This window comes from Cryptomeria japonica, chromosome 7 (genome assembly GCF_030272615.1).
Source record: "Cryptomeria japonica chromosome 7, Sugi_1.0, whole genome shotgun sequence".
NCBI classification, from domain to species: Eukaryota; Viridiplantae; Streptophyta; class Pinopsida; order Cupressales; family Cupressaceae; genus Cryptomeria; species Cryptomeria japonica.
The window spans coordinates 245,481,319-245,506,680 of record NC_081411.1 but is presented as its reverse complement, the minus strand read 5'-3'; the positions used below and the strand labels follow the sequence as shown (position 1 = coordinate 245,506,680).

The 25,362-nt window shown below is 38.1% G+C and overlaps 1 long non-coding RNA gene across 1 annotated transcript in view; it reads right to left on the bottom strand.

The window, feature by feature from the left end:
* LOC131856241 (uncharacterized) overlaps nt 1–23,793 on the bottom strand; it is a 68,504-nt gene extending 44,711 nt beyond the window's left edge. The window contains exons 1-2 of the long non-coding RNA XR_009358369.1: nt 23,628–23,793; nt 22,149–22,246 (exon numbers count right to left, since the gene is read on the bottom strand). This is a non-coding gene — a long non-coding RNA (uncharacterized LOC131856241). The remainder of the gene's footprint in view (nt 1–22,148; nt 22,247–23,627) is intronic.
* Nucleotides 23,794–25,362: the final 1,569 nt, after the last annotated feature.

Genomic DNA, 25,362 nt, shown 5'->3' with positions numbered 1-25,362 from the left:
CACATATCCTCTCTTGCTGACCTTAACAAGATTATCAAAGTTTATATGACCAAGCCTTCTATGCCAAAGCCAACTCTCATCCACTTGTCCCATCATGCATTGGACTCAAAGCATTCTTTTAAATTATAAACATTTCCATCAGTTCTCTTTCCTTCTGCAACTAATTTTCCATTGCTCTCTTTTCTGATTTCACATTCTTTTGAGTCAAAAGTAAACTTGTATCCTTTGTCACACATTTGACTTACACTCAGCAGATTGTGTTTTAGTCCTTCCACATGATATATGTCATGAGCTTTTAATTTGCCATCTATGCTAAGAGTACCCTTGCCTTTTATTTTGATTGATGAGTTGTCTCCAAACTTCACTAAACCACCATTCCAATCTTCAAGTTTAGTGAATTTCTTTTTATCTCCAGTCATGTGATTGGAGCAGCCACTGTCTACAACCCATAAATTCTTCCTTTCAGCATGTAGAGCAATTTGTACAATCAAACTTGACTCGGCCTTGTCCTTTTCTTTCTCTACCCAAACTTGTTTGGTTTCTTTCTTCTTATCTGTTGTTATTTTCTGAATTGAACTTGCTTCAGGCTCCAAGGTTGAAATTTTCTTCTTTTGTTTAGTTGCTCTAAGTTTACAATGCTTTGCTATATGTCCAAGATTTTGACAATAAAAACATTTGACATTCATATTGAATGATGAACTTGAGGGACTGTTATAGGACTGAAAATCATAGCTTCTACACTCATAACTTCTATGACCAATACCATTACAATGATAACAAATGATATTTGCATATCTAAGAGCAGCAAAAGGATTACTGCTTTCATAACTAGGAAGAGACCTACGCATAAGCCTGCACTCAGCAATTCTATGACCATAAGTATTACATTTATAACAGTAGCCATGGAATTGAGGTACATAACAATTATTGTCGAATGTGTTTCTCATTGGTCTCCATGAAGCAGTATAACTCAATCTTCTTGAATTCTTCCTTGTGTCATGGACCTTTGTGAAGCCTTCATCATCCACCTTTGCTTTTCTTTTAGTATCGGCATGTTGGTTCTTTGTAGCAGCAGCATATGTCTTTCATCTATCAGCAGTAATGTTTTGGTCTATCTTCTTCCTTGGAGCATTCCTGGCTATGAAGGTTTGTCTATTATCATTTTCACTTGAAGAGACAAAGTGTATTTCTTTGTTTGATGAGTCCTTACTTGTAGAACATTGATCAGCATCAAATCCAACACCCTCTGTGTCTTTGGAGTGCTTTTGTTTGTTCAACATTTTATCCAATGCATCAGTGCTACCCTCATACTTGATTCTTACCTTGAGCTCATCTTTGCACTTTTCAAATTCTTTTCTAAGATTCACAATTTCTTCCTCCATCCTCTGATACTCTTTCTCCTTATTCTCTAAATCTGATTTAGTTACCTCATACATTATCTTAGCTTCATCCAATTGTGTCCTCAGATCTGAAATGTTTTGCTCAGACTCCTCAAGATATTTGTTCAATCTGTCTTGTTCTTCTGCAGCAGCATACTTAACCATTTTGTACTCTTTCCTTACTTTCCAAACTTTTTCAAGTGCACTCACAAGTTCACCTGCAAAATATACCTCAGCTTCAACTTCCTCTTCTTCATCATTAGCAACATGTTCATCATGCAACTCCCCTTGTGCCATAAAGAGATTGACTTCTTTTTCATCTTCACTACAGTACTCATCAGAGATGCTTTCTTTATCTATGGCATCATCCAACTGTTATTCCTTCTAAAATCCCTTCTCCTTGGTTTGTAGAATTTCATCTTATCTTTGCCAAAAACCTTCATATTTTGCTTCTCATCTTCATCATTTTCTCCGTACAGCCATTTTGAAGCAAAGTGTCATATTTTACCACAATTGAAACATTTGAAAGGGAGCTTACCTTTGTATTTGCCTGATCCTTTCTTGAGGTTCCTTACAAAATTTGGTACAGCAACATCAAGGTCATCTTCTTCTTCATGAAAAGCTTCTCCTTTTCCTTTCTTGGTTATGTTGAATGCAGCCTCTCTCTTTGACGATTCACCACTAATTGTTCTCATCTCATAAGCTGATAGGGAGCCAAACAATTCATCCATTGTAATGTCCCCATTTTTTGAGAAGAATTGATTAATTAATTTAATTAGTTAAGTTGTCCAAATAATTATTATTTTTCATGGATAGCTTAATTAATTATTTTAATTAAAAATATTAAGTTAATTATGTATAAAGTTATCAAATAAATTAAAAATTAAAAGATGACTTTATATTTAATTAATTTAATAAAGTGACTTAATTAAATATAATATCATAAAGTCACTTAAGTGAAATAATATTATTTTAATATTATTTCTAGAAGCCTCTAAATGTTGGGGTGAAAAAAGTATAAACGGGGATCAAGTTGAGCTTCAAGGTAGCCAAGAGATGATAATTGAATTGATTTGGGTTTTGTGGAGCCGAGAGGTGTCTGCAGACTTTGTCTTTGGGAACGAAACTCCCATAGATAGCATAACTAAGGGAGTGAAAGACCTTCTGAGGAGTTGTAGCTAGGAGTGGGAGATACTCAGTCTTCCACATTGTGCATAACGAGTTTATGGTGGTTGGGAAGGAAAAATCAGTCCTTTCACTTGAGCTTCATTGATAGACAAGGGCCGATTTTGATAGAATGCAAGTTGGAAATCACTGGAAGCAATTTTTTGTGTTAGAAGTCTTCCTATTTTCTGAGTTTGAATATCAGACATCTTCAGACTTGTGTCAACTTGTGTGTACCACGATTCCAAGGGCTCATTTCGATCCACATTTGTAACAACATTAAGGGAGGAGTTAGCCGATCTTGGTAGAAGCATTTGGGTGAGATTTTGTGTTGATTGCAGGACATATCAGTTCTAAAACAAAATCTGATCAGACCCTAACTTCCCACGATTTTGTTCCTTGAGGCTCATTTTTGCATCACACTTCATGTTAGAAGACAGCACCAGCACAAGGGAGAAAGAGCGATTCCTTTTGAGGCATTTTGAGGGAGGAACAAGAGGTGTTTAAGTGTCTCAATTAATTCTGAAAAGAAATCATACCAGTCTGCTATAACCCACGACTTGGTTTATATTTCTCCATAAGGGCATCAAATCATCCTCATGTAGGCAACGATATTCGTGGAGAGGTTAGGCGATTCATCTTGTGACAATTTAAGGGTGTATTGTGGAGAGATCAGCACCATATCAGTCTGAAGTAAAAATCGTTGCAGTCAGCCTATACCCTCGATTTTGCTCATAGTTCATCCATTTGGCATCAAATCTCATCAATAAGGACAGCGTTACATTTGTGAAGGAAGGGCGACCATTTTGGGAAGAGATTGGAGGACTTGCATCTGTCATTCATTAAAGTATCAGACTTCCATCAGCAGCAGCGGGGGCGATTTTGGAAACCTATCATTTTGAAGGTGGAATTGGCTCAACAAATAGGATATTGATTGCTTCTTCATCCTTGCATCAAGGCATCTCAACCAGGTTCATCTTGATGTTGATTTCAATGAATGTTTGATGGAATATATATATGAGGTCATGGCTATCTTTGTACTCAAAAATTTATGAGTCCATAATAGGTTGAGTTTGGATCATTGCAAAATCATTGTAAGGACTTATTGAAAATCCTTTTGAATGAAAGAAAAGAAAATAAGGTTGCATTCATATATCATGCTTGTCCGAGGTCTTATGCCAACTGTTTGTCAAGTGTGTCTAAAGTAGCATAGAACTCTTTAATTTAATAGCAAATACATCTTTGATGATTGTCCAACATATTAGGAGTCATTTATGGTTGTTAAATCATGAGAAATACATGTGTGATAACCTTCATATCAGACTGAAAAATTTTGAGACACTTTGTCAGCATAACACGCAAATCTCAGAACAACATAACACGCAGTTTGGACAGTTAAATATTCCTTGTTTTCAGTCATTTCAGTACAAGGGATATTTCAGTGGTATCAAAGCCAAGTTCCTTCCATCCTGTTAGGGAAGTCTTTTACAATCAGAATAGAGGGAGGGCCTTCGACAAATCCACTATTGATTTGTTGCAGAACTTGTATGAATTATTGAGTGTTCCGAAAACACAACAGGGAATTCGAAGAATGTTTGGCAAATCAAAAAGGAATAGAGTTACTTCACCCATGATAGGCAGAAATTTATTTGAAGACTTTGTTAGACATGCTGATTCAAGAACAGCCATGGGGAATGAGTTGTCTAAATCATCTTTGCATGAAATTTCACTTGAGACTGTAATGTCCCCTTCTCCTTAGCACGTGCACTTGTGTCGAGGTTGGCCTATATTTGACCCTCGTAGGCCAAGGAGTTGTTTAGGGGGTCGACATGGCAGTGATTGGTGACTTCACATCTCTTTATTATTTGATATTTTGATATTATAAGGAGATAACACGTATCAGGAAACGTGTGAATATTATTTAATTAATAAATTAAAGGTACATTAAAATAACATGTTTAATTAAATAATATAAAGTGTACCTACCCTTATCTTCTAGAAGGTGATTGTGATGTGTTATGTAATGAATAAATAGAAGAGGGGAAACACATGTTGGGCATCAATTGTTTATGTTATCTCTTGTTGATGTTGTGGAGACACAAGTCGTCCGTAGAAGATCTTGGGGAACGATACCTCCCTTTTGTCCGCATAACTGAGGAGGTGAAAGACCCACTGAAGGGTTGCAAAGAAAGAGTGGAGAGCATTCAGCTTTCCATATTGAGCATAAGGAGATTCTTATATCAGATCTTGGTTGTGCTTCAGACTTGCAGATTTTGGAGAGATCGCCTTGCATTGGGAATGCACCCATTGTACCATTTTAGACAGCAAATTTCCTACAAGCATTAAGGCGATATTTATAATCATTGGCTGGAAGCAAATCGAAATGATTGAGGGCTGACATCAACCTGTTGCAGACTTTGGTCACCACGATTTTATTCACACTACCTCCCAGGTGCTTCGATTTCTACTTTTGATAATTCCAAAATTAAAGGCAGTGGAGGGCGATACCTTTTTGGACAATTTGCAAGGGTTTGGGAGCCAAAATTGGAGTATACTGTCAGTCTGATCAGAAGCAGGTCCATGGCCATTATGTCCTTCGATTTTCACTGTTAATTGCACATGAAGCTTGGAACCTCTCTTGGGGGCTAGGCGCTGTCATAACAAGGAGAATTCGATCAGTTTGGGGGAGTTACTGAGACCATAGACTGCAGTTTGCAGACCTTCATCAGCAGTAGCAGGGACAGCATATACCTGGGTTTAAATCTGCGCATTTGAGGCCTTCATCATTGAGTTGTGTTTGCTACCTCCATCGTCTATCTTGGCAGCATACCAGGCTCTCTATTTTCTCATCTCATTTGTTTGTTATGGTGAAAGAGTGAATTTATATAAGGCCTGAGTCCTCAGAAAGTCTGAGATCTAGTTCATGTAAATCAGTCCTTGTAATTGGTTATTGTCAGCATATTGTAAGAAGGGATTGAACTTCATTTGAGACTACATTAACTTAATAGTATTCTGAGATGTATGCCAAGTGCTTGACTAAATGACAGCGAAGAGTTCTGCCTCATATATGAGCCTGATTTCCCCTTGATATGTTGTAGATGTTGTTTAGAAGTATTTCTATGGTATTACATCATTGCTGTGACTCATTATACATGAAGTAGTTGCCTTTGAATGTCCTTGTAGTCAAACTGAAACTGAAAACACCAAATTAAACTATGATAACCAAGTGTTTGATGAAATGTTTGAGTGATAAATGTTAGGATTCTTTATCAGCACTTAGCAGGGACATTACAGAGACTTCTACTGTGGAGGCTAGCATAGAGCATGTTAATGGTATGGGTAGCAATGGTATGGATCTGTTGGATGATCATGTTGCTTCTTCACCTTCGCATGATGAAAAATCAGACTATGGCAGCCAAGGACAATCGGAAAATCAGACTATGGCAGCCAAGGACAATCGGAAAATCAGTCCCTTGTAGCAGCTACTCCTAGAGAAGGAGATGAGGCAAATCAAGACTTGATAGTAATGGATGACTACAATGAAAAAGAAGATTCCAAAGATCTGAATTGGGACAGTGATAATCCTCTTCATTCTTATGATATTGCTGTTCTTATACATGGGAGAACTTGTGAAGACGAGACTCCAAGTGTTGGCTCACCAAGTGCTAGTGTTGGGGATGGAAATTCCAATAGAGATGCACTTGTGAAGCTTGAAGAAAATGACACATATACTGATGACAACAGATACGTTTCTTCACTTCATCATGAGCATTCTGATTGTTCACATCAGACTGGGGTGGATGTGAAAGATGAAGTAGTCACTAATGTTTTGATTACTCATGATGACAGTAACATTTTGCTATGGCATGATATCATCATTGATTTGTTTTTGGACAGCAGCTGTTTACCTCCTCATTCTCATGAGTTTGCAGTGCTTACTCATGGAATGACAAAAGAAGAGAAGTCTACAAATGCTGGCATTCATAGTGCAAGTGTTGAGAATGAAGTTTACAATAAGGAAGTACATGTAAGAGTTGAAGGTGTGACACAAATGCATGACAGTAGTGCTGATTGTTATAACAGCAGTGATATATCTCTTCATCATCAAGGTGATACAGTTTTTAATCATGGAGAAGACAATGTTATAGAGTCACCTAATGTTGGCATTCAGGTTTTGGAAGATGAACACGAGTCATTGGTTGATGATGCATCTAGTAAAAGGTCTGATTTTGTTCATCATAACATAGAAGATGTAAAAAGGACTCAAAGTATGTGTGACAAGTGGTTAAGGGAAGCTAGGCAAGCTAAGTTGCTAGCTGCACAAACAAGGCAACACTTACAAAAGGTCAAGGAGCGCTACAATCATATAGATCAAGCAATACAACAAAGAGAAGCATATCTTCGATCACTCTTTTTTCCAATGAAAGAAGACATAGAGATGGAGCATGAGCAAGGTAAGTATGATTACAAATCAACTTTAGAGGAGTCACATATTGCTTCATTGGGTTTTCATGATGATCAAAAAGTTGAAAAATATGCAATCACGGATAAGCATAGTGACCTTATGAGATCAGCCACATGAATTACTTTGGGGTGTTAAGAAAGACACCTACATTACAAATTTGGGGTGGACACTTGTTTCTTATGATATGGCAGCTATCTACTTGTTGATTGGTGACTCAATTTTCCTTGATTCTGCTTGGGATAGTGGCTGTCTTATTTTGATTTCCAATGCACTTCCAGATTTGGCATTGTCTACATCAGCTATTCAGTGGCACGAGAGTGTGTGGGGACATACCTACTTGATGGGAAGTGAGTATATGATGGATGGTTTATTTGATGGCTCACTTTGTGCAAAGATTAGGAGCAAGTATGGTCAATTACTTGACTTGCTTCCTTGTGAGGCTTATACTCCTATGGCAAGTGATGAGGTGATTGAATTGATTTAGCAGATTCAGTTGGTGTTGCAGGAGCTCTTTGGTGATAGCGGGGACATTACACATATTTTCCCTTGGGATCCAAGTGGAGTAGAGTTTTCCTTGCAGCTGAGATTGCTTGGGGACAAGAAATTGAAAAAAAGACATGAGCAGAGACAGAGAGGTAGAGGTGGAAGGTTTACCGGAGGAAGATTTCAAGGAGGAAGAGGATATACCAGAGGAAGAGGAACCAGTACAAATCAGAACAAGAACAAGGAAGTGAGCAAAGAAGGTAATCCGTACCAAAAGGATGATAGAAATTTCTACTGGAGGAGAGAACCGGATGGTTACCGGAATGAGAACTTTGGAAGACAAGACAAGAGGACATTTAGAGGAACCTGCTTTAAGTGTGGAGGAGAATGACACCATGCATTTGAATGCAAGAAGACAGAGGCTACTGGAAGAGCAGCAATGGTGGAAGAAAACCCCACTGGATCAAACAATAAACCGGAAGATGGAGAACGATAATGATGAGGAGAGCTTTGTGTCATACCGGAGGAGATGAAGAACCCTTGCAAGGGAAGAATTTGTTCAAGACCAGATGTAAGGTATCCAGTAAGTGTTGTAAAGTTGTTATTTATAGTGGTAGTTCAAATAATCTTGTTTCAGAAGAGATGGTGAATAAGTTGAAATTGGAAAGATTGAAACACCCTAAGCCTTATCAGATAGCATGGATTCAGGATGAACATAAGTTGTTAGTGAGTGAACAGTGTTTGGTAAAATTGAAAATTGGGAATTATCATGATGAAGTTTTGTGTGATATCATGCCTATGGATATTTGTCATCTTTTATTGGGAAGACCTTGGCAATTTGATAGACAGGCAATACATGATGGGAGGAAGAATACATACACTATTGTGGCCAATGGGATGAAGCAAACTTTGTTGCCTTTGGAGGAACCTTTGAAGAGTGAAGTTTGTACAAATACCAGAATCTGTTTAGTAGATGGAAGGAAATTCATGGATGGACTGAGACATGAGAATGCGTGTTTTGCCTTAACTCCCAAGAAGATTGAGACCAGAACGGGAAGGAGAACACCCGACAGAGATAAGAGATTTGTTGACAGAATATGAGGACATCATTTCAGATAATGTACCTGATGGATTGCCACCCGTTAGAAGTATTAGTCATTGCATGGACTTGGTTCCCGGAGCTAGTTTGCCTAACAAAGTTGCACACCGGTTGACATCGGCAGAGAATGAAGAACTGAATAGACAAGTACAAGAGTTGTTGAAGAAAGGTTTGATCAAGGAGAGTCGAGCCCTTGTGCAGTACCAGTAATATTAGCACCTAAGAAGAATGGAGAATGGAGGATGCGTACAGATTCAAGAGCACTAAACAAGATCATAGTGAAATACTGGTTTCCTTTGCCTAGGATGGATGACATAATGGACTATTTAAGTGGAGCAAAATACTTTACAAAGAAAGATTTGAAGAGTGGATATCATCAGATCAGGATCAGAGAAGGTGATGAGTGGAAGACAGCATTCAAGACAAATGAAGGACTATATGAATGGTTGGTGATGCCTTTTGGATTGACTAATGCACCGAAAACTTTCATGAAGCTAATGAATGAGGAATTGAAGAAATTCTTGGGTAAGTTTGTTATTGTGTATTTGGATGACATTCTAATTTTCTAGTAAAACAAAAGAGGAGCATTTGTTGCATTTAAGACAATTTTTACAGAGGTTGAGAGAAGAAAAGTTGTTGATCAATATCAAGAAGTGTACTTTCATGAAGGATGAGTTAGTCTATTTAGGATTTGTGATATCTAAGGATGGTTTGAAGATGGACCCTGAGAAAGTGAAAGCCATTGTTGAGTGGCCTACACCGGAAAGCATTGGAGAGGTAAGATCATTTCATGGATTGGCTAGTTTTTACCAGAAGTTTATTAGAAATTTCAGTTCAGTTTGTATCCCTATGACTGAGACCATGAGAGGAGATCGGAAGGAATTCAAGTGGACCACAGGAGCAAACAAAAGTTTAGAATTGTTGAAGCAGAAAGTGACTGAGCAACCTGTGTTACCTTTACCGGATTTCAATAAGGTATTTCAAGTGGATTGTGATGCAAGTGGAACAGCAATAGGAGCAGTTTTGAGTCAAGAAGGGAGAGCAATAGCATATTTCAGTGAGAAATTGAATGATGCCCGGAAGAGATATTCAGTGTATGATCAGGAATTTTATGCCATAGTTCAAGCCTTGAACACTACTGGTTGCCTAAGGAGTTTGTGTTGTATACAGATCATCAAGCTTTCCAGTATTTGAATAGTCTGAGTAAGTTGAATCAGAGACATATGAGATGGGTAGAATTCTTGCAGAGTTACACCTTTGTGTTGAAGCATATAAGTGGGAAATCTAACAAAGATGCTAATGCATTGAGTAGGAGAAGGAATTTGCTGACAGAGATGAGAGTGACAGTAATAGGTTTTGAAGATTTGAAGACCTTGTATGATGAAGACCCGGATTTTGCAGAACCTTGGAAAGCATGTAGAGAACCGGTTATGGTTGATAGGAGCAAATGGTTGGATTATTTCATTCAGGATGGGATGTTATTCAAGGGAGTTCAGTTGTACATACCTAAGAGTTCCATGAGAGAGAACCTAATAAAAGAGAAACATAGTAGAGGTTTAGCTGGACATTTTGGCATTGACAAAACAGTTGCATTAGTGAGCGAGCAGTACTTTTGGCCCCAAATTCATAAGGATGTTAAGAGATATGTGCAGAGTTGTAGAGTTTGTCAAGTTGCAAAAGGTAGTAGTCAGAATGTGGGATTGTACAAACCTTTGACAGTACCGGTAAGACCTTGGGAGGATATAAGCATGGATTTTGTACTTGGATTGCCTAAGACACCGAGAGGGAATGATTCTATATTTGTGGTAGTGGATAGATTTTCGAAGATGGCTCATTTCATACCTTGTAAGAAGACATCGGATGCATTACATGTAGCAGACCTATTTTTCAAGGAAGTGGTGAGATTGCATGGATTGCCTAAGAGCATAGTTTCAGACAGAGACACTAAGTTTGTTGGCTATTTTTGGAGAACACTTTGCAAGAAGATGAAGACGGATTTGAAGTTCAGTTCTACTTTTCATCCACAGACTGATGGACAGACAGAAGTAGTTAACCGGAGCTTGGGAAACTTGTTGAGATGTTTAGTGGGAGATAAAACCGGAAGTTGAGATTTGATCCTTTCACAAGCAGAGTTTGCCTACAACAATTCATTGAATAGAAGTACTGGAAAAACACCTTTTGAGATTGTTACCGGAGTGCATCCTAGAGGAATAGCAGAATTGAGAGACATTAGTAGTGAAGACCGGAAGAGTTCAAAAGCAGAAGATTTTGCAGATCATATTGCAGCATTGCACATTCAAGCTAAGCAGCATTTGGAAGACATGAACAGCAAATATAAGGAGAAGGCAGATGAGAAGAGGAGCCATAAGGAATTTGAAGTTGGTGATGAAGTGATGGTATATTTGAGAAAAGAGAGATTCTCGGTTGGAACTTATAATAAGTTACAGATGAAGAAGTTTGGACCCTGTAAGATTTTGATAAAGTTCAGTTCTAAAAATGCATATGAAGTGGAGCTACCAGGTAGTCTAAGTATATCACCTATATTCAACATTGTAGATCTTCATGAGTACCATGAACCAGAATTCAGAGATAGTGTTGCAGACCTTGAGAAACAATTGCCCTGGAAGGAACCGGATCAGATTGAAGAGATTTTGGACAATAGGATTGGGCGTAGTATCCGAAACAGTCAGTACAAAGAATATCTTGTGAAGTCGAAGAGCAAACCAGTTGAAGATTCATCTTGGATTTCTCAGGCAGAGGTAGACCACCTTGGTTTCCCTCTAACCCTAGCAAAGTGAGAGGCTCACTTTTTCATTAACCCCAGATGTCTGATGTAGCAGAATCCCCGGTTCACAGCAAACTTTCATCAACCAAAAACATTTTCCTTTTTGTTTTGTTTGCAGTCTCAGTTTTCTTTCTCTGTGTCCCGGTTTTGGCTCACCAGATCCTGTGGAGTTGGATTCTACTTGAAGACTTGATCATCTTTCTTTCTTTCAAACCGCATCTCATTTGGATCATTTTCCGACAAGATATCGCAACCGGTTTTCATGATAGTTTCTTGTTACCGATTGTTCCTTCGTTACCGGTTGCCTGAGACCTATTCTGGTGATCTACCAGAACCCATTCCGAAGTTTGTGGAGCCTTCAACATTAATATCGATGTTTCTTGGCGTGTGGCCGACCTTCTATGTTTTCATCCTTTGGATTTTCCAAAGGAATCTCTTGGCGGAGGCCGACTTTGTTCATTTTGCACGTTAGGTCTTGTTCTTCAGGTTTTGATCCCTTTTGGGCCGACTGGATCCTTTGGATCGATATATATATATTTGTAATGATGCTCTAGAATGCAATAAAGAATTAAAATCAATCAGAGTATCAGATAGATAGACTCTGCCTAAAAGATAGATCTTTCGATTCAAGGTCCCGGTTGTGACCTACTCTACCAGGCCTATGTGTTGGTATGTTGTAACCCAGTTGTTACCGGTTGGATGTAATCAAATTTCACGCAATAAAACTATCTATTCTGCATTGCCTCCATCATATCTGTGTTTCCGTTGTGTTTACTCTTGCTAATCGGTCCGGATTGATCTCCTTAGGTCCCTCCTCACCGGTGACTGCTTCAAAGACCTTCCAAGGGGTTGCAGCTGAGAGTGGGAGATAAATCAATCTTCCATATTGAGCTTATTGAGTTGCTACATTTTCATGGTGGTGGAAATTCGTGGTAATTTCAGAACATCATATTGGACACCACTAGTGCATCGAATTTTTTGTAAGAAGGTGATCTTTTGAAGGACAATTAGAAGTGGAATTCATGAGCTTGCTATTCAAATCTGCAGGTCTGTAACTAAGTCGTGTCCCCCCCTCCAAACCCACGATTTGGTCCATATTACATCATTGAAGCGTCATATCAAAGCTAAGAGGACAATGTTGGCAATAGGAGATAATGGTGATTCTTTGAAAGCATTTTGGAGGAGTATTTAAGATAGGTTCAGTGACAAACCAGGTCTGAAGACGAATCATATCAGACCCCTTATTTCCTACAACTTTGCTCATAAGTCCTCTTTTTGGCATCAACTTTCATCCTAGGAGATAGCACTAAACTTGGAAGGAGGAGACGATTAATTTCAGAGGTCTTGGCAAGGGTTCAGAAGCTGATCACAGTATATTATCAGACCCCATTGCTACAGCAGGGGCGATTTTGATATTAGTTCGATTTTGGCAAGAGAAGGCACCTAAATTCGGGATATTGGTTGCTTCTTCAAACTTCAAAGCTAGGCGACTTCAAACCAGGTTTTTGGCACCTGTAGGGAGTGGTAATCACTGGCTTGGCTTCTTCCTCTAGTTCTATTGAGTGTTCAAAACCTCTCCTTGGTAGAAGACTTGGTGGAATATCTTCAAAGACCTTTTTATGCTTCCTCAAAATGGGTTGAATGTCTATATGAACCATTGATTCATCGGGAGAAGATTTGTCTAAGACCATACATTGTGCAATCCATTCCCCCTACCCATGTCGAAAGATTCTTTCCATTCCTTTGCATGAAACCACTCTTGGAGCTCCATTTAGTGGTCCACCTCTCGTCCATCATGCTGAAAGAAAATCTCTAGGTTTGGAAGATCCATGGTGAAACACCCCAATGAGTGGATTCAGGTTGTCCTGAGTATTACATCATTTCCCAATGTTACTACATAGAAATTTCCGTGTATCGTATTATCTCCCACAGTGATTTCTAGTTGGGGAATCATTTTGGTACAATGTGCTATGGCTCCATTTGCTAGGGCTACCTTGAACCCTTTAAAATCTCTAGTTTTCAGCTTCCTCTTTGCCATTAGATTCTAGTTTATGAAATTGTGGGAGGCCCCACTATCCACCAAGGCAATCACTTTTTGTCCCTTTAATCCTTAAGGGTCTATGTTCCTGTACTTGAGAAATAACTGCTAATGTTCCATGCTCTTCCTCTTCAAGCCTTGCTCTTTTGTATAAGTTCCCTTTTGTTCCTTCATCCTCTGTTTCTTCTATTTGATGTACTTGACCTATTTTGCATTGATGGTCATGCCTCCATGGTTCTTTGCACATGAACCATAGATTCTTCCTTTGCAAGTCTTCTCTTTGTTCTAGGCCATCTTTTGTTTGGCACCTATGTCCAGGTCTCCATATTTCTTTGCAAAAATAGCATGATCTTCCTTTCTCCTTAAAGTCTTCATCTCTACGAGGATTCTTTGGATATGCCTTAGATACCATATTTTTGGGCTTTTCTCTTGAGTAGTTGGCTTCAACCTTTATGGCTCTTTGTATTGCCTCACCCAAACTTTGGGCATCCAAGGGCTTAACTATTTTCTTAATTGACTCTTTGAGTCCTTCCACAAATAAATAGGTGAGTCTTCCTTGAGAGAGGTCGGGGACCGTAACTACTAATTTCTGAAATTCATTGGCATAATCTTCTACAATTCCTTGTTGACTAAGTAGAGTTAATTCTTTGAAGTACCATTCCAAGTGCCTTTGATTGAATCTCTTGATGAGCCTTTGAGTGAATTCGCTATAAGTAGTGATGTTTTGATGAGCTTGAGTGATAAGGCCATGATGCCACCAATCGTGTGTTGTCCCGACTAGATGAAGAGTAGCAAACTTGATGGCATTTTCCTCCGCCATAGGACTTAGTGATAGATATGTGTCCAGTTTCTGGACCCATGACTGGGCAGTAGATTTTTCCGAACCATCAAAATAGGGGAAGGACATTTTACTTATCCTTGCCTTAAGGTCTTTGTCTGTGTGTCTTCTTCTTCTATTGGAGTTTACTTGGGTTTTAACTTCATAGTACTCCTTAAAGGGAATAAGCCCTTGTCCTTCAGGGTCCAACATTCCGTAGATCTCTGCTAGCTCTTCCACCCTATCTGTTATTGGTTCTTCTTCTTCAAGCATAGGTTCCTCTCTAGTCAAGAATGATGGCATGGTGGATCTAAAAGTGGAGACTTGAGTTGTGTGTTGGTTTTCAGAGTGATTGGAATGTGTATCTTTCCCTTGATTTTGATTAGTTCTTGTATTGTTGTTGTTCATGCTTTGGATAGGTTGAAGGATCAGTTGGTTTGTTCTTTCGAATTTTTTGTCAGTTTGCTCCATAAAGGTTCTTAGCTCATTTGCCACTTGTTCTGCCATAGCGGATTGGCCCCTTCTACGTTGATAGGTTTGCATTAACTAGATTTCCACAAGATGGCAGGATTATAGCTCTAATACCACCATAATGTCCCCTTATGTTATTCCTTAGGAAATTAGGGAACAATTGTCTTGCAAATCAATTGCAAGAGACTTCTTTCCAAAATCTACTTAGAATAATGATATCACTTATAATATGATGATATATAAGATAAAGAATCACTGCTATTTATGCAAGATGAAATCTGATCTGTGTATTTGATCTACACTTCTGATATACAATATGAATTGTGCAATTTGTGCAATTATTTGATGTGGCATAGAAAAATATGCTTTAATCTGCTTCTATTACTTATAGCAATGAGGGGTCTTGCTGCTCCTGAACTATCTCTATAAATATGTAATTGTAATCCCTGTTGCTACAGCGATGTTACTACCCTTCCTGACTTCTTGCCTCAATTGTATGCGAACCGATCTGCCAAATGCCAATGTGTGATAGAGCCTAACCAATCTGGATACACAGAAGAAAAAAAGATAAATCCAATGATGATTGGTAATGACTATCGATCCTCCTTAAAATATATTTTCCTTCCTAAAGGCCATGCCCCTTTAGAATAAATACTCTTTGAAGAGTCACGTCCAGTCCTTTCATGTCCGCTGTTGTTAACATGGAAAATTGTCTTAACAATCATTAATTTGACATGGCACCCCCTTTAAATTATAACTGCCCTTTGTAAATGTCTTAGTCATGATCGAAATTGCTTAACGATTAAGATAATCATCGATTTGCTGCTCCTTCTACCGTGAGGATAATATGTGGTTTCTGCATAGTCGGGTATGATGGTATTGATAGGATTTGTCTTCATATATAAAAGAGTTTTCCTTGCTTCATGGAGTTATGAACATCGGCTATGATATGCATATCTCAGCATGGCATCAATATTATCATCTGCACGTATTGCTAGATCAATGTCACGTCTTCAATCTGCATCGTACTTAATACTCTTCCCCATGCATACCATCAAATACAAGGATGTTGCTGCCTGTAACTTAATAACAGTTCTGATCTGATCTGACCCATGATGATATGCAGCACTCCTTTGGTTGGGGATATCACAGAAGCTCTCTGCAAATCTCATTTGGTTTTTGTTAATGGTATTAGTCCTATGTTGTCTATGGTGCAAGCTTTGGCCTTTTGTCAAGGGCATATGGTCTCTATTTTACAAATGGCTTAGTGTTTACAAATATGTTGTCTCCTTTCCACAAAGACAATCCATATTTAGTCATGGTTTCAAATATAGTTATCTTCCTATTGAGATGTGCTTTGTTGGGGTGTCTAAATCAATTTCGATGGTTTTGAACTTTGAACATTGTTGGTTCTAACGTTCCTATAATAGGACAAATACCTATGTGCATTGTCCAGTCCTCACAATTTTACCTGCTAATATAAGTCGGTCCTCCTTACTATATCATCCCTATATGAACCATAAAATATTTAGAAAGCTACAACTAAATAATTTAAGAAGTTTTGAACCTTTGAACTAGGCAAAAAAACCATAAAATTTAATGTCTCTAGTTCAAATCAAATGAACGTGCAAACTTTGAGAACAAAACTAAAACCCTAACAAGAGAAAATGCTAAAGAAAATCCTCACAAATCATTTTACCTGAATATAAGTAACAAACTTGTTATTTCCTTCCTTTCTTGCACACCGTGAAAGTCCTAGTAACTCAAGCCCATATATTCAACCACATGGATCGACCAAAAAAATTTGCTATGTTGGAAAACAAAAGCGTTGAATATCTGGTATGCTCTTGACACAACACATACATTGTTTAATCTCAACCCTTGAAAATATATTACCTAGTTTTACATGTTAAAAACTTAAGAGGGAATAATTCAAAGGAAAATATAACTTTATTAAAATTAAGGAAGAGCAAGAATTGCAATCAAGGAATATAAATGAGGCTTAGAAGCACCCCTCCCTTGGGCTTCATTAAGCTGAATTTGAATGGTTCCCCACATGGAAATCTTGGGATTGAAAGGGATAGAGAAGTTCTACGTAAGGAGGACGGTAGCTTTCTTCATGGTGGCTCACTATTCCTAGGACACATGATGACTAATGAGGCTGAATGGGAATAAGTGGCTGCAGGGATTGTGTTAGCCTCTTCTAATGGAGTGCAAAATCTTATAGTAGAAGGGCATTTGCTTTAATGATCAATTGTGTTAAGAAGGCAGCCTGTGCTAATTGGAAATTGGGGAGATACTTGGAAGCTTGCTCCCCTACCATTTTAAAGAGCCCCCCAACTAAGATCCCCAGCCTCCTTAATTAATTAGCCTGCCTGAACTCTTGGTTCAAGGAGGTTGTCTTCTCACATTATCACAGATTCAGAAATTCCACAATAGATTATTTGGTCAATTGTGGCCTTGACTCGAAGCCTACTGCAGCTATGTATAGTAGCATCCTTCCTCTAGGAGAAACACTAAAAAACAATTAAACTATAAAACTCCTTAATATTTCAATACTGGGAGTGTTTTGTCCATAATTCAAATGTCCAAAATATATAATAAGGCAGTATTTATGAAGTCAAAAGTTGATATTTATTATATCCTTTGGTTCATGTGTTTTTATTTCATTTGAATCTTGTTCGGTGTAGTACGTGGGGAAGGAGTATTTCAAGGCATGCAATGGTTGTTTCTCGTTGCTTTGTGCTTCCAACACTTGTCATTGTTTTGGCACCTAGGAGTGATCTACGTGTTATGACTCTACTTATTAAGGTGTTTGTTTATTGCTATGGCTTGTAGATAGTAATCTTGCAAAAGCCATAATCCTCTACAAAAAGGGCAAGTATCAAACCTAAGATTGAAAGCCCCTTTTCCCTACAACAATTTGGCCATGCCAGGGTTCATAAATGAAGTCTCAGATGATTGGAGATTCAGATTTTTAATACAAGTCTTTGAGATCAAAAGCTGCTGTCAATGAGGATTCTATGGAGAACTTGGAAAGAACTTTTCCCAATGCAAGGCTTTGAATCTTCTTACCTATCCACATTGGTGACATATAGATATTTTCTATTTCAGAGGGCTTAGGTAATAAAGTAAGCACAACAAAGCTGAAGAAAGAGGAGGTTCCTCCAAGGAATTCATTTCAGTCTACCAATGGGGAAGGTGAACTTGTAGATTCAAATATGATGCATCAAAAATTGCTTATGCTTTGAGCATTCTATGGGGATGTTGGGAAAGTTTTAGAAGGTATCATGGTGACCCATAAAAAGGATCACCTTGAGGTGTCAAATGACTTGACCATCCCTATCTTTTGCAGTAACTACATTCATTGTGTGCAACATATACAAGAGTTGTTCCATGGTGTTCGATTTCCTCCTTAGATGTGTTGACAGCAGCACCTTAGGAGGATGCTAGAGAGCAGGTGAGTGTTGTTCAAGATGACGAAGTAGCTGGCTGGGGAAGTGAGCTAGACATAGGAATGAATTGTTAGGGTACGTGTTAAAAGCCCTTGGGTATGTTGAATATTTCTCTCTTATGTTGTATGGTTTTGTCTTCATGGAGCTGGTTTTTGGCACTCCAATTTAGCTGGTTCTTGGAAAAAAAATGTATGCTTTGTATGGAAATTTGTTGCTCTATCATGCAAGACTGCGTAGATTGTTATTGTACTATATTTTTATATATTGTGTTATGTTAAGCTTTATCTAAGGGCGAGGGAACTACTCGAATTCCCCAACTAAGTAATCTAGATATATATATTGCCTGATTTGAATCATCTTTTTCACAATAGAGTTGTCTCAACTGTAACAAAATGTCAAGCCCTAATCTATAAAGCCTATGACTAATGGGAGGTAACCATCTTGTACTTCAAAAACATACAAGAATAAGCCTAATTTGTGACCATGACAATGAGCTTTTTACTTTCCTCTTGAAGTTTAATCATGTTAAATCCCAAAAAAAATCCTCTATGGAAACTAATAATGTTGTTGTGACTTCTAATAAAAGTTAAATTCATTTGTAAACATTCGTTGTAGAGAGTAAACAGAGAAGTTGTAAAGAGTAAATTCAAAAGTGCAGTTGCAAGGTTGGGCAAGAGATTTTGACAATCCTCTAATACGAGAATAAGCCTAATTTGTGACCTTGACAATGAGCTTTTTACTGTACTCTTGAAGTTTAATCATGTTAAATCCGTCTCAAAAAAATTCCTCAGTGAAAATTAATAATGTTTTTGATTAGGGGAAAAACAGGTTTTGAGGGGACCTGAAACCCCATACAACAGGTTTTGGAGGGACCCGAAACCCAATAGATTTTACCGGGATCTAGAACCCAACAAAGCAGGCTGCTGAAAGAAATAAACAATGAAAAACTGCAGCCAAAATCCAGCAAAGATGACTAAAACCAGCAACAACCAGCATAGTCATGCCACACCCAACAAAGCTACAGCTCCAAACTATAGCACGGAAGAGTAACAATAGAGGGTATAACAAGCACCCTCAGCCAACTTTTAGGGTTTTGAAAGGTACCCCTAACCTTCAATAACAACACCAGATTACAGCAGATATTCATACAATTTGAATCTGGCCAGTAGGGGTTTTGAAAGGCTCCCTCAACCTTCAAACTGGGTTTTAAAATGGAACCCAAAACCAGCAACCAAGGGTTTTGCCAGGCACCCTCAACCTTAAATGATGAGCTCAGAACTCCAAACACAAGATTTTCCCCAAACCAAAGACAGCAGAAAGACAGACTAGGCCCTTTAAAACTATTAGCAACCGGCCTGCCTGTGGGATAAACCAGGAACCCACAACTAGAAAAAGAGGGAACAAAGACCCCAAAAACCAGAAGGAAGGAGGCCAAACCAAGAAACAACAAAAAGGAACCAATCCAGGAGACAAGTTGGGAGTCCGGAAAAAAGAACTTCCAGACCCACCCAAGGAGACACCCATGAGAGAAGAAACAGGCATTCATAGCCAGCAACAAGAGGAGCACCAAAAGTCGAAAATCCCCAACATTCCATCTCTCCACCTCAATAGGAAAGAGCTCCACCTCTACAGGACGAAGAATGAAGCAAAAGGACAACAACCAGCACTCTCAAGCAGCAAGCAGAAACTAGCCCTTTCCCCTCCACCAAATGTCCACCTCCATAGGAAATATGGTCACCTCTAACAGACAAGGAGGGGAAAAGAACAAGAGCCAAGAAACCCCTCTCAAAGGTTCACACCAAAGACAATTCTCCACCTCAATAGAAGAGTAGCCCAACAAAGAAGAACCGAAAAAAGAAGCTCCTTCGAAGAACCAGAGCACCAAAGGCCAAAACAGCAACAAATCCTTGGCACAGAGGAAAGGAGAGAACACAAAGAGCCTCTCCACAAGAGATCCGCCAGGGTCCCAGATCTACCCAGACACCAACCCAGACACAGGCAGGAGAACACCACCCACCAAAGAAAGAGCAGAAAAAAGGCCATTGACAGGAACCACCGCACACCCCTGAAGACCAAAAACAGAGGCCACAAAAAACCCATGCCAAAACGCCTCTATCGCTGCCGTAGCCTCCACTCCTTCCTCTGCACCAAACTCCTCCACCCACCAATCCAGCAAAGAAGAGCCACGAAGAGCCCCATCAGACAGTCGCGGCATGGAAGGTGAAAGGAGGAGAGGGAGGAAATCATCCTCATCTGTAGCACCATCTTCCCCATCTTCTGCAACTCCTTCGCAGGAAACCCCTCCCGCTCCCACTCCCGCTCTCCCACTCTCCATTTTTTTAAAATTATGAGCAGAAAAAAGGCCATTGACAAGAACCACGGCACACCCCTGAAGACCAAAAACAGAGGCCACAAAAAACCCATGCCAAAACGCCTCCATCGCTGCCGCAACCTCCACTCCTTCCTCTGCACCAAACTCCTCCACCCACCAATCCAGCAAAAAAGAGCCACGAAGAGCCCCATCAGACAGTCGTGGCATGGAAGGTGAAAGGAGGAGAGGGAAGAAATCATCCTCATCCGTAGCACCATCTTCCCCATCTTCTGCAACTCCTTCGCAAGAAACCCCTCCCGCTCCCGCTCTCCCGCTCTCCATTTTTAACCATCTTCCCCATCTTCTGCAGCTCCTTCGCAGGAAAGCCCTCCCGCTCCCGCTCCCGCTCTCCCGCTCTCCATTAATAACGTTGTTATGACTTCTAATAAAAGTTAATTCATAAACACTAAAAAACTGATGAGTTAATATAAGCATTTGGTTCATCTTCCTGCTCTAGATTTAAGTGCTAATGTGGATCACTACTTCAACTTCACCAAGCAATCTAGTGAATTTGAATGAAACGGAGACGTTATAAAGAGTAAACAGAGAGATTGTAAAGAGTAAATTCAAAAGTATAGTTGCAAGGTTGGGCAAGAGATTTTGACGATCCTCTAGGAAGGCACTGACTGGGCACCAAATACACAATCATATAGAGCATTAAACATGATTTTTAAACTCATCATATCAGACAATTTAATTTGAAAAGCATGCGGCAAACTCTTATGATGTCATTCTTATTGTAAGACATGCATGCCCATACCTAATAGATATCATCTAAAAGCATAGGGAATTGATTGCATTTGTGCATCAATGTAAGTTCCATCCACAAAAGCAATTGAATATTAATGACATAATAAACATTTCAACGGTAAGGTACAAATACCTGTAAGTAAGTAAAATATTTTTGTTTTGAGTGACTTTTGACAGTTTATTATTTCTTGTGACACATCTGGAAAAACCTGAATAGTGTTGAAGTTTACCAACATCTCTTCTCAAACCAGTGAACTTATATATTATGCAGATGATTCTAGAAGACTCACACAAAAATGTATTTAGAAAAAAGCAAAGAACAGACAAAGTATCGTGGAGGGCAATCCTAACAGAACACCCAACAAAAAGGATGATAAGGCTGGAAAACTTTTTCAGAAAATGAAATTAGAATGTCTTTGGTCTAGCCAGTACAACTTTGCTAATCGTCTCAAGCATGTGAAGCACTAGAGGCACCAAAATTGGATATAGGGATTTATGGTGAAAGTAAAAATGCCAGACTTGAGATTATTATCTTTGAAAGCATGGCATGGCATAGAATATACTCCAAGTGTTTGTAAAAATGCCTGTCAACGCATGTTCAATAAATGGTAATGCAAAAACGCAGTGATAGCAGCAGCAGAATAGTATATAAGAAGAAGAAGAAAACATGTGTACAATTGATTTAGATGGGTCAAGGGTTCAAATCAGTTCTTTAACCAATGAACACCTCTCTACGATATTGTAATTCTTACCATAAAATAAAATTTTAATAAACAAAAATGAAAGAGTCAATGTAAAAAGTACCACTCTAACTGTAAAAGAAAGCCAAAAGAAAGAAATACAAATAAAATGAGAAGAATCAATCACTTACCTGATAACCATAATTCTACAATGGAACTCAAAATTTCTCGTCATTGGAAACCCACATAACTACGTGCTTGGCAAAACACAAGTATATCATGCAAAGACCTGATAGAAACAAAAATCAATAATAACCACTGTTATGCGGAGATTCCTAAGGAACTCTACACAAACAAGAATATCAAAATTATTATTCAGACTTAACAAAATTACCTTTTAAATTTATTAATATTATTTGAATCACCTTGTCTCCACAAACCATCGAAATACAAAATCCAAAGTGACTGACAGCTTAACCTTTGTCAATGTATAATAGTTTGATGACAAGGAATAGAGCGAGTGATTGTCCTCGGAAAAATGCAAAGCAAAGAAGGGACGGAGCATTCTGGAAAACAACGAGAGCACGATATGTACATAATGGAAAGGGCAATGGAGCTAAAGAACTATTCAAGGTAACCAAATAAGAATTTCCCTCAAAGTTACATTACACATTTTCCAATTTTCTACAAATATTTGCAGCCCAAGTAATGTGTGCTGAATGCACCCTACGTGTTTCACAATATGTCTTGCATAATAAATTCAATTGATGAAGATGCAGAAATAAAGTGACTGTGATAATAGAAAACTAGTATGTAAGAAGAGGAATGCATGTGTGCAAGTTCTGCAAATGGGGTACAGGTTCGAATCAGAACCCTGGTCAGTTAACACAAAATATTCCCGCCTCCCTGCACCTTATAATTCGTATTATGGTAATCAGATTTAATAAACAGAGCAAAATGGTCAATGTAAAAAGTACCGAGATCAGAGTAAATCTAACCATAAAATTACACAACAGAAAGCAAATGCAAGACTTAAGAATTTTGATCTCAAATATAGAAACCTAAAATAATTCTGTAACAGAAACCCAAATTTCTCGACCATGCGACCATGAAAATCGTGATAATCTCTACTAGAAGCACAAAAAGAAAACCAATGTCAGTTGAAATAGTAAAGGAGAAATTACAGGCCTAAAATTATACATGTGAATGTGAAATATATCAAAATAGCGCTGAAATTATATATCAAAATGACATGTATACTCAAGTTGTTAGAACAAAGGAAAAGAGAGACTGACCATCTTTGGAAAATCCCAAAGAAGATACACAATGAAAAGGATGACAGAAACTATGATAGCATGTCTAAACCTAGAAGCATCAGAATTGGAAATGGGATTCATTCTAAAATTAACACGGTTGGATTTTTGACTGATAACTTTGCTGTCAGAATTCATATAAATTGATAGAAATGCGGAACAATTCCTACCTTCCTACGACCTTACTACTTTTTCTACACAATTAAATTAAACACAAAACACAAAACACAAACAATTAAAGTAAAAACACCCATCTAAATTGAAATTTGACGACATCAAAAACAGGTTGAGTACAAAAAATACCAAATATTACAGTGGGTTTTACACGAGCTAGCCAACAAACAGTATACATTATACCTTTTCCTTCTATGTACTTATGGCTCCCATGAATGCATCAGAGCCCAATCAGGCCTGCTTCTCAGAATTTTTATTTACAAACAGTACAAACCAAGAATGGATTTATATTATTTAAAATCAATTATGCAGGTTTTTCCCAAACGGAATTTTGTTCAGAAGCAGCATAGTTAATTACCTGTGTGCTTTTTTTCAAACGGTTTTGTTTTTGCGCCAGCTCATCAATTTTCTTTTTAAATTGCCTCTATTTTTCCCAACAAATAACTCTGATGTTTAAATGGACATGGTTTTAAATGGTGGGAACTGGGACGTCTCCGCATGCATGATCACTTATCTGGCACTCCGCCATTTACAAATTATATATTAAAGTGAAAATAAATTAAGAAAATTCAAAAGCACATGATGAAGCAAGTTAGTTATTTGTGATATTTTGTAGAGTGAGGTAGGGGCAATTTGTATTGAAACAATTGTAAAAAATGGAAACAAGTAGATAGTCTAAGATGGTTTTTGGAGATATCTTGAACAAAAGAAAAAAGACATGGATGAGATAAAACAGCAAATGGATGAGTAATGGAATGTCTATTTAAATGCATGTCTCATAGGCAAAAAAGAGATGAGGCTTTTGTTATAGATAAGTTTAGCAAGCATATTTGGAGTAAAGAGTTAGGGAGAAAGAAGAGTTATCATATTGAGGAGTTCAATCCCACATATGATCTTTTTCAAAAAGTGTGCATAAAGGCTTGTATCTCTTGGGAAACCAAAAACCTTATAGCTCAATTGAAAATCAATTCTCATCAACTCTAATGTGAAATAGGATGGTGAAATAGGATGGTGAAAAAGGCAAAAAGAAATTTGGGAAGAAAGGGTTTGTATCTTTTGCACTTTCAAGGCCTATGATAATGTTTTGATAGTTGGCTCTTGGTTCAATCTTTTCAATGAGGGGTCCATTGGGAAATTAGGGGAGCTCATCATCAACTTGTATAGAAAAAAAACCGAAATGCAAAAGTTAATGATGGCAAGGTTGATTGTCCCATCGGCTTTCAATGTTTAGCCTCGTAGAAGTTAAAAGTTCTTCTTCTTCTTCTTCTTCTTCTTCTTCTATAGTATTTTCAAGTAAACATGAATACATTTTAAAATTTTAAGTAAATAAAAAAGACATTACTTGTTTAAAACAATTTCAAAAATTATTCAAATTCAGTGTTGTATGCGGGGAAAGCGGGTCGATGACTCAAAATGTGAAAAATGAAGCTCAAAGAGCCTTGCTCACACACCCACAGGACCTCTTGGTGCAAGTTATGGAGTCATGAAGAATGACTCAACTTCCCAAGGTTGGTTCCATGGTTCTCTATCTCACAAGGTCCCTCAAGCCAATGCCTTTGCTCTCAGATCATTGAGCAAAGTGACTTAGGGATGACTAATGCAAGAACGAGGGATGTTTTTGATTGATTTTAACATGAATGCATCCTATCTATGCATGATTCTACAAATGCAATAAACTAGATTATAAGATGACAAGGTTAGTATAAATACTATCCTAACATGATATACTAGTTAATGATTTAAGCTAATGATAAAGGAAATATTCTAAAATGCTTATTACATTAATTCCTATTGCAAAGAGAGACTAGATGTATTGATAAAATTGAGCATAAATGAGATACTAAAAACTTGCATGGATGGATCCATAAAATGGAAGAAGGAGAGCTCTATTTATAGCAAAAATAGAGCAATGGATGGT